Source organism: Protopterus annectens, chromosome 15.part0 (genome assembly GCF_019279795.1).
Source record: "Protopterus annectens isolate FY-2018-M chromosome 15.part0, PAN1.0, whole genome shotgun sequence".
Classification (NCBI taxonomy): Eukaryota; Metazoa; Chordata; order Ceratodontiformes; family Protopteridae; genus Protopterus; species Protopterus annectens.
In genome coordinates, this window is record NC_056749.1 from 713,256,657 (window position 1) to 713,264,156 (window position 7,500).

Here is a 7,500-nt window from a genome sequence, read left to right on the forward strand (position 1 = left end):
ACTTGCACATCTTGCAGGTTCCACAAGTAAAGGTGCCGTTTAGTCTTGTAATATATCCAGCCCTTTTACTTTCAAGTAGGCTTTTCAAATTGGCACCTCTTCTATAAACAATTGTAGGGTAAGGACCGATTCTCTCCATTAATGGATTCTCCTTATGCAAGAAGTACCAATTCTTGTATAGAATAAATCTGACTTGGTCACTGTTATTATTAAAGATAGTGATGAAGCACGTATTATAAGAATGACATCGGTTTCCATGGCTAACCATGGCGATGTTGTTCTCTAAAGACGTCATTTCATTAATTGAAATTGGAGTCTGGAAGTCTTTATGTATTACAAAAGTGGAAGCACTCTCCAAAAGTTCAATATGACTAGAATCTATTGGAGACAGTAATGGAGTAAAAATTCCTCAATTACGTTTATGTTTTATTTCCTTAGTTAATTCTTCAATTGAAGAGATAGGATATCCCCGATAGAGGAACATATTTTTCAATAAGTGGCATTCCACTAGAAAATCTTCCTCAAGTGAGCACATTCTTGCTGCCCTAATAAGTTGCCCTTTTATTATAGATCGTTTCTGTTCATTTGAGTTAGGGGAAAATAAGAAGTATTCCATTCCACATAAACTTAATTGTTACTCTAAAGGTATTATTTATCTAGCAAGTTGTAAAAATTGTTCGGCGTTTTACATAGGTAAAACTGACCGGAAATTTCGTGAGAGAATTTACGAACATATATATGCTATAACCAAAAACAAAAGTAATAATGCTCTTGCTATGCATATCCATTTGAATGTGGGTCATACATTTCACTTTCAAGCAATAGATCAACTCTTACAGGACATTAGAGGGGGTCCTACTTCATTACTTTTGGAAGCTCGAGAACTAGAATGGCAACTAGCCTTGAATGCATTTTCCCATCCTGGTTTAAAAGACAACTGTAACATTGCTTGTTTACTGAAACTTACGAGTTTCATGAGATAAATTATTATATAGACCTGTTGTCGCTACATTTAATTTTAAACATATAACTTTTAAAGTATAAATCATGTAGATTTTACCCACCTAAGGTGTTTTATTTGTGACACTACATTTAGTGCAATATGACTGGTGGTTTGTGAGCTGGTATACACTTCATGTATGAGTATATTTAGCCTTTATAAGGCTTATTTTATGAGGTATGTAAGATACCTTATTCGTTGGTTTTTAATTTTACATTTGTAATATGTTTACGATTTAGTTTTGATGCTGTTGATTCTTTGAGTGATTAATTAACTAATTACTATATCTACTAAGGCTGTGATTTAGTTTTGAATCTGTTTTCTGTTTTACCTAGTGATTATTAATTGGCCGATGTAATCACATGTAACTTAGTGGCAGCCTTTTTTAAATAAACTGCAAGATTGTGGTTGATTTGTTTTTTCTGAAGAAGTTACTCTAGCAGAGTGACGAAAACGTGTGGAGTTGTAATAATCTGTCTAACGTTCAAGAAGAATTTTGCGAGTGGCTGTTTGGATATCTTTTCTTGTTTTCAAAGAATACGATTATCATTTTTTTAAATTTTATATTTATTTACATTTTGGTTAACAGGGCAGGGCACCGATCACAGAATAACAAAGTTGCAGGCTCAGCACTAGTTACATATAAGACAGTAACAAGAAGGTACTTCAAAGCAACATAGGCAAACAAAGTAAGAAAAACAATTTGTATTCAAAAAGACAATCTGTACACATACTTACGTAATGCAGACTCATACGGATTACAATCGAGAGTTGAGATAACAGAGGAATAATATAAAAGCAATCGTACCTCAGTACAATATGAGATATGACAGGACAGCAACAGTATATGATTCATAAATGTAGTCCCAAGTAAAGAGTTGCAATGATTGTGTACTATCAGACAGAGAAATGATGTGCATGCTTTAAAATACAGTCTCCTTAAGGCAAATGAGAATAAACAAGGAAACTAAGGTGGATAATGAGAACAATTAACTGTAGAAGAAAGCTTTGTTTTTTATGTGATGTGTCTTGCATTCTGACATTTGCGTTTAACCTGTTTTATTACATAATGCTTTAGTAGAATCCTGTATTGGGGTGATTTGTGTCTTCCATGAGTGAGTGAGTGAGTGAGTGAGTGAGTGAGTGAGTGAGTGAGTGAGTGAGTGATACTGATCCCAGCTTTGGATCACGTTCCGATAAGCTGTAGTTAGAACCACAAAGTTTGGTAATTAGGGTTCTGTATTATAGAGACACCTGTAGTTTCATTGCAAGAAAGGATGGTGCATCTTGGTACTGTAATTTGAAGAGTAAGACACCCAGAAGAAAGTTGGCTTTAGCTTGTAAGCTAGTTTGTATTGGATGCAGCAATTAGTGATGTTGTTGCCAAGGGTATTTATGATGAATCTACATCGTTTCTTTAACTTCTGCAAAGTTATCTATTTTATTATTTTTTTTTTTTTTGAGATGGTGGCAGACAGAGGCAAGTCATATTTCAGTTGTGCAAACAGGGCATCTTTGCCTATAACTACCCTGCTTGGTGGTGAAAGGAACAGTAATGTTTTATTAGCCTACAAAAGGAAGAATCTGAATTTGGATGAGAGTTTCTGAATGTGTTCTTGAATACTGAGGCACTGATTGAACTAAATGTTTTGGCATCTAAATGAAGATGTTGTTATTGTTTTAGATTGTTATCAAGGAGAGCTGTGGAAAGGTGTCATAAGTCGTTTCTTCGTAACAAAGAGCATACATTGTCTTGTTTTGTTTTTGTATTTTTTTTTTTGTGTGATAAGAAATCATAGGAGATTACTAGGCTATTTACCCAGAGCTTATTTTAAACCTAGCTGTTCCAGCCCAATGTAATATCATCAAAGTGCTAGTAAATACCAACAATTGCATTTAGTAATGACTGACCATGTCCAGGAGGGTTGTGGGTGCTGACCCCTGTAAGAATTTAGAGTGCCCCATCCACTTGTCCAGGTTCCTCTTGATCAATGTCATAGAGGTGCTTCTTACTTCTATTTCACATGAATCAGTAGCCTGTTCCGAAGATGTGGCAGTTGCTGGAAGATAAATCTGTCCCTCCAGCATGTCCTATTTAAGTCGCAGGCCATACCTATGTCCCTGGAATGGGTGACCCTAGACCCATTTAATTTACAGATAAGCAGAAAATTCATTAGGTCTGGGTCTTAGGCTGCTCTGTAGGCCAGGCATAAGTCTCCCCTAAGAAATCTATATGATATGGAGTATAGTGACAAGGATTTTAGTTGGTCTGTGTATAGTACATGTTGGAGCCCCTCAATCTTCTTTGTTAGAAACCTCTGAGGTCTCTCTAATTGCTGCAGGTGCTTTTTATGGTACATGCTGAATGGGGCATTATACTCAATTGTGTGCTGGATAAGTGTTGAGTATAGGGGGGGTTATAATTCCTTTTTCTCTTGAGATGCCTTTACTAATCAAGTGTGCTACATGGAAAGCTTTCCTTACTATGGAACACACATGGTGGTTGAAGTTAAGGTCGCAGTCAACCAGTGATCTCAGGTCCCTTACCACTTCATGGGTACTTATGGTATTGTTGCAAAAACAAAAAGCAGCTGAGGAATCAGAGAAACTCAGTTGTACTTTCATACCTTGTTTGAAAATGTACCTTCGTACCACATAGTAAAGAGCCAAAAATCCGCTGAGTAAAGAAACAAAGCTTTTATTCACATCAAGTAGAAAGCTGGTAAGCGAGTTCGTCCTGAACCACAGAACTTCATCAGATAAATAAAACCAATTAAAATACATCTCATACACTATAGTTAATTAATAAAATGATTCAAGCTACGCCCCCCTTAAAGGATATTCTTACTAATGTAGAAATACTTGTAAAAATGTAAAACAAGAAGTATCACTTTATAACCTAATAGCAGCCACCAACAGAGTGTATATCAGATTCACTCATGTGTATATGTACAATTTAAAAACAATTTATACATGGGAGCCCAATAATGATATTTAGGAGGGGAAGGAGTCTAAAAAACTCTTTTGAAAGGTTTAATAGTGGAGCAATGAAAAAGAGTGGATACATGAGTAAATGTGGTATGTGCCATTTTTGCAAATACATAAAGGAAGGAGATATGTTCTAAATCAATAAAAGGAATTTTAGGATTAAAGACAAATTCAATTTAATTCAGAAAGAGTGGTGTATTGTGCAACCTGTGATTCATGCTGCTGTTATTATATAGGTAAGACAGACAGAAAATTAAAAAAAATCGTATTTATGAACATCTATATGAAATTTATAAACGAAAGGAAATTAATGCCCTAAGCAAACATGTGACAAAAAATGAGGGGAACTTTTTTAAGTTTTTTGTATTAGATTGTATATGCACTGATATTAGAGGGGGGTGCCTGGTCATTACTCCTGGAGAGAAGGGAACTGTATTGGCAACTTTTTTTAGATGCAACTAATTGGCCTGGTTTGAATGAAAGTATTGCCGTTAGCCCCCTTTTAAGAATTCGGGCCTTAATGAGATAATACCCTGTATCATATGCATCTATACATTTTAAAATAAAGTATTGTCATATAGTTGTTAACATTTTGTATGTGTATATATGACTGTATTCTACTTAATATTTATAGACTTGCACATATGTTTTATTATATTTTAACATATTCAAAGTATTTAAGTCATATTTATTGTTTTATTATAATAATAATATTCTACTGCCTTAGGTTTTTAAATTGTACATATACACATGAGTGAATCTGATATACACCCTGTTGGTGGCTGCTATTAGATTATAAAGTGATACTTCTTGTTTTACAGTTTTACAAGTATTTCTACATTAATAAGAATATTCCTTTAAGGGGGCGTAGCTTTAATCATTTTATTAATTAACTATAGTATATAAGATGTATTTTAATTGATTTTATTTGCCTGATGAAGTTCTGTAGTTCAGGACGAAAGCGCTTACCAGCTTTCTACTTGATGTGAATAAAGCTTTGTTTCTTTACTCAGTGGATTTTTGGCTCTTTACTACGTGGTACGAAGGTACATTTTCAAGCAAGGTACGAAAGTACAACTGAGTTTCTCTGATTCTTCAGTTGCTTTTTGTTTTTTACTTAGGGTATTGTTATTGATTTGATAGCGTGAAGAGACGTTGTTTGTGCCGAAGGGAATGATGATGCATTTCTTTGCATTCAGTTTGAGACCATGACTAATACACCAGTCATTGGTCTGTGTGAGACCCTTCTGGAATATACTGACATCATTTGAGCATTCAGTGATTGCACATAGTTTGCAGCCATCTGCAAACTTGGTCAGACACAGCCCCTTTGTCTTGACCTGAACTTCTGAGAAGTATATACCAAACAGTAGGGGGCCCAGCATTGACCCCTGTAGCACCCCTCTGGTAACTGGTCTGCTAGTTGATGTGGAGTCACCCACTTTGATAGTGTGTGTCTGGTTTCTGAGCCAGTTGGCAGCCCATTTTACAACAAAGGGGTTTACATTCAGTTTGTTAAGTTTTGTCATGCCTGAATGTGGGATTGTGTCGAAAGCCTTTACCAATTCAAGGTATGCTGTGTGCACAGATTTGCCCTCATCAGTGGCCTTCATCATGCTTTCAAAGAAATCCACTAGATGTAATAGGCAGGATCTGCCCTTCACAAAGCCAAATTGGGTAGGATCCAGGGTTTGGAGGTCATCTATGTCTTTATTTATGAGGTACATATTGCTATGTTCCATGGCCTTACAAATGAGGTGGGACAGGCTTATGGGTCTGTAATTCACTGGGTCTGTTGCTAGGCCACATTTGTGGAGGGGAATAACTGTAGCTGTGCTTCATTCCGCAGGAACAAAGCCTGTGGTTAACCTATGATTGAAAAGGGTACTTAGTGGTGATGTTAGTTCATGTTTTAGCCTGTTTAGAAGACAGGTCTCAAGACCGACTTCAACAGTAGCTGAATTAATTATAAACTTTTAATATAGATGTATTCACCTTTATATGCATATGTATGTCTATTGTCCCTTACTCATTTTAACCATGTTTATACAATAATGGTCATTCAGAGGCAGAGACATAGGCAATTCAGATTAGAAAGCAGTCATTATTGCAGAAGGGAGGAGAACATTTATTTGGAAAATTGAGAGTGGGGAGTCAAACGCGGATGGTATAAATAGGTATAGGAAATAAGGGCCTGCTAGCAAAATGGAAACAAAATGGAGGTAGGCTGAGAGGTCACATGGAAGAGTGAAAGAGGTCATAATTACTTTTTTTACTCAATAGTTAAAGAGTGAGGGGCCTGATTCAATAATTGGTAATGGTTGTAGGGAAGTCAACATTAGTATCTACATATTGATCATGGGATGCCTTTAAATAAATATGGTGATTGCCATAATGGATGCAGTAAAGTTTTACTTAAAAACAGAAGCAGTAAGACTACTGTAAGGAAACAATTCTATAAATGCCAGGAAACAAGGATAAGAGAAACTTGTGGGAATTCAACATCAAAATAGGACAGAATGTTGTGCACATAGCCCAAGACAGAGAGACAGAGGTCTTATATGTATAGATGGTATGAACACTTGTGTTAACATGGAAAACAAAGGATATCTAGTTTAACAGTAAGTTGTTGGATGTTAACAGAAACAGAAAGTGTTGTAAGATCAGAACACATAATGAGAAGAAATGATAACTTGAGTAGAATCAAGAATTAACCAGACTGACATTTGTCATGGCCTCACGGGCTTAGCTCTTAATAGCTTAGCACTAGAATCAGGTACAACACCCCTTCCCCCGATAAATAAATATATAAATAAAAAATGGGGACACAGGCCCAGAATCAGGGACAGATTTTAAAGATAGCTCTTATATACAGAGACCATTGTTTGAATAACATGTCAAATGTCTGTCATTATTTACTACCTGTAGTCACCAATAATTTGCCAGAAAAACACAAATTTAATGACAAAACAAACCAGAACTAAGCAATAAACTCAGGGATATTGTGTGAATTCAGAGACAGTTGAGAGGTTTGCTTCCTGACAAGAGGTAAGAGGAGGCAAGATATGAAGCCAGCTTAATTGAGAGCTAAGGAGCATTAGCATATGTAAGGAGAATGAACAATAAGGTGAGAAGAATGTAAATCGTTTATAATAGCAGTGTCCATCTATATGCAGATTTTCAAATAACTGAATAATTAACAGGGAGACTGTACACAGGAGTATGAATGGCACTGCTAGGAGGGCAAGTGACGGATGCATACATGACAGGAAGAGAAACCGAGTAGGAGGGGATTGTTAGAGCAGTGTAATAATCTGAATGCTGAGTGGGTGTAATGGAGAGAGAAGATAAGCGGCAGAAAAATGAGCTTTAGAATGTCTGATACACGAGCCAGAATGCACTTTTAATCATTTATATACGTATATATAGATATCACTATCAGTTGATCGAGTTTTCAGAAACTCGAAATTCATATCGGCGAGGCAATATGATCAAATTTCTGAAAAAAAATC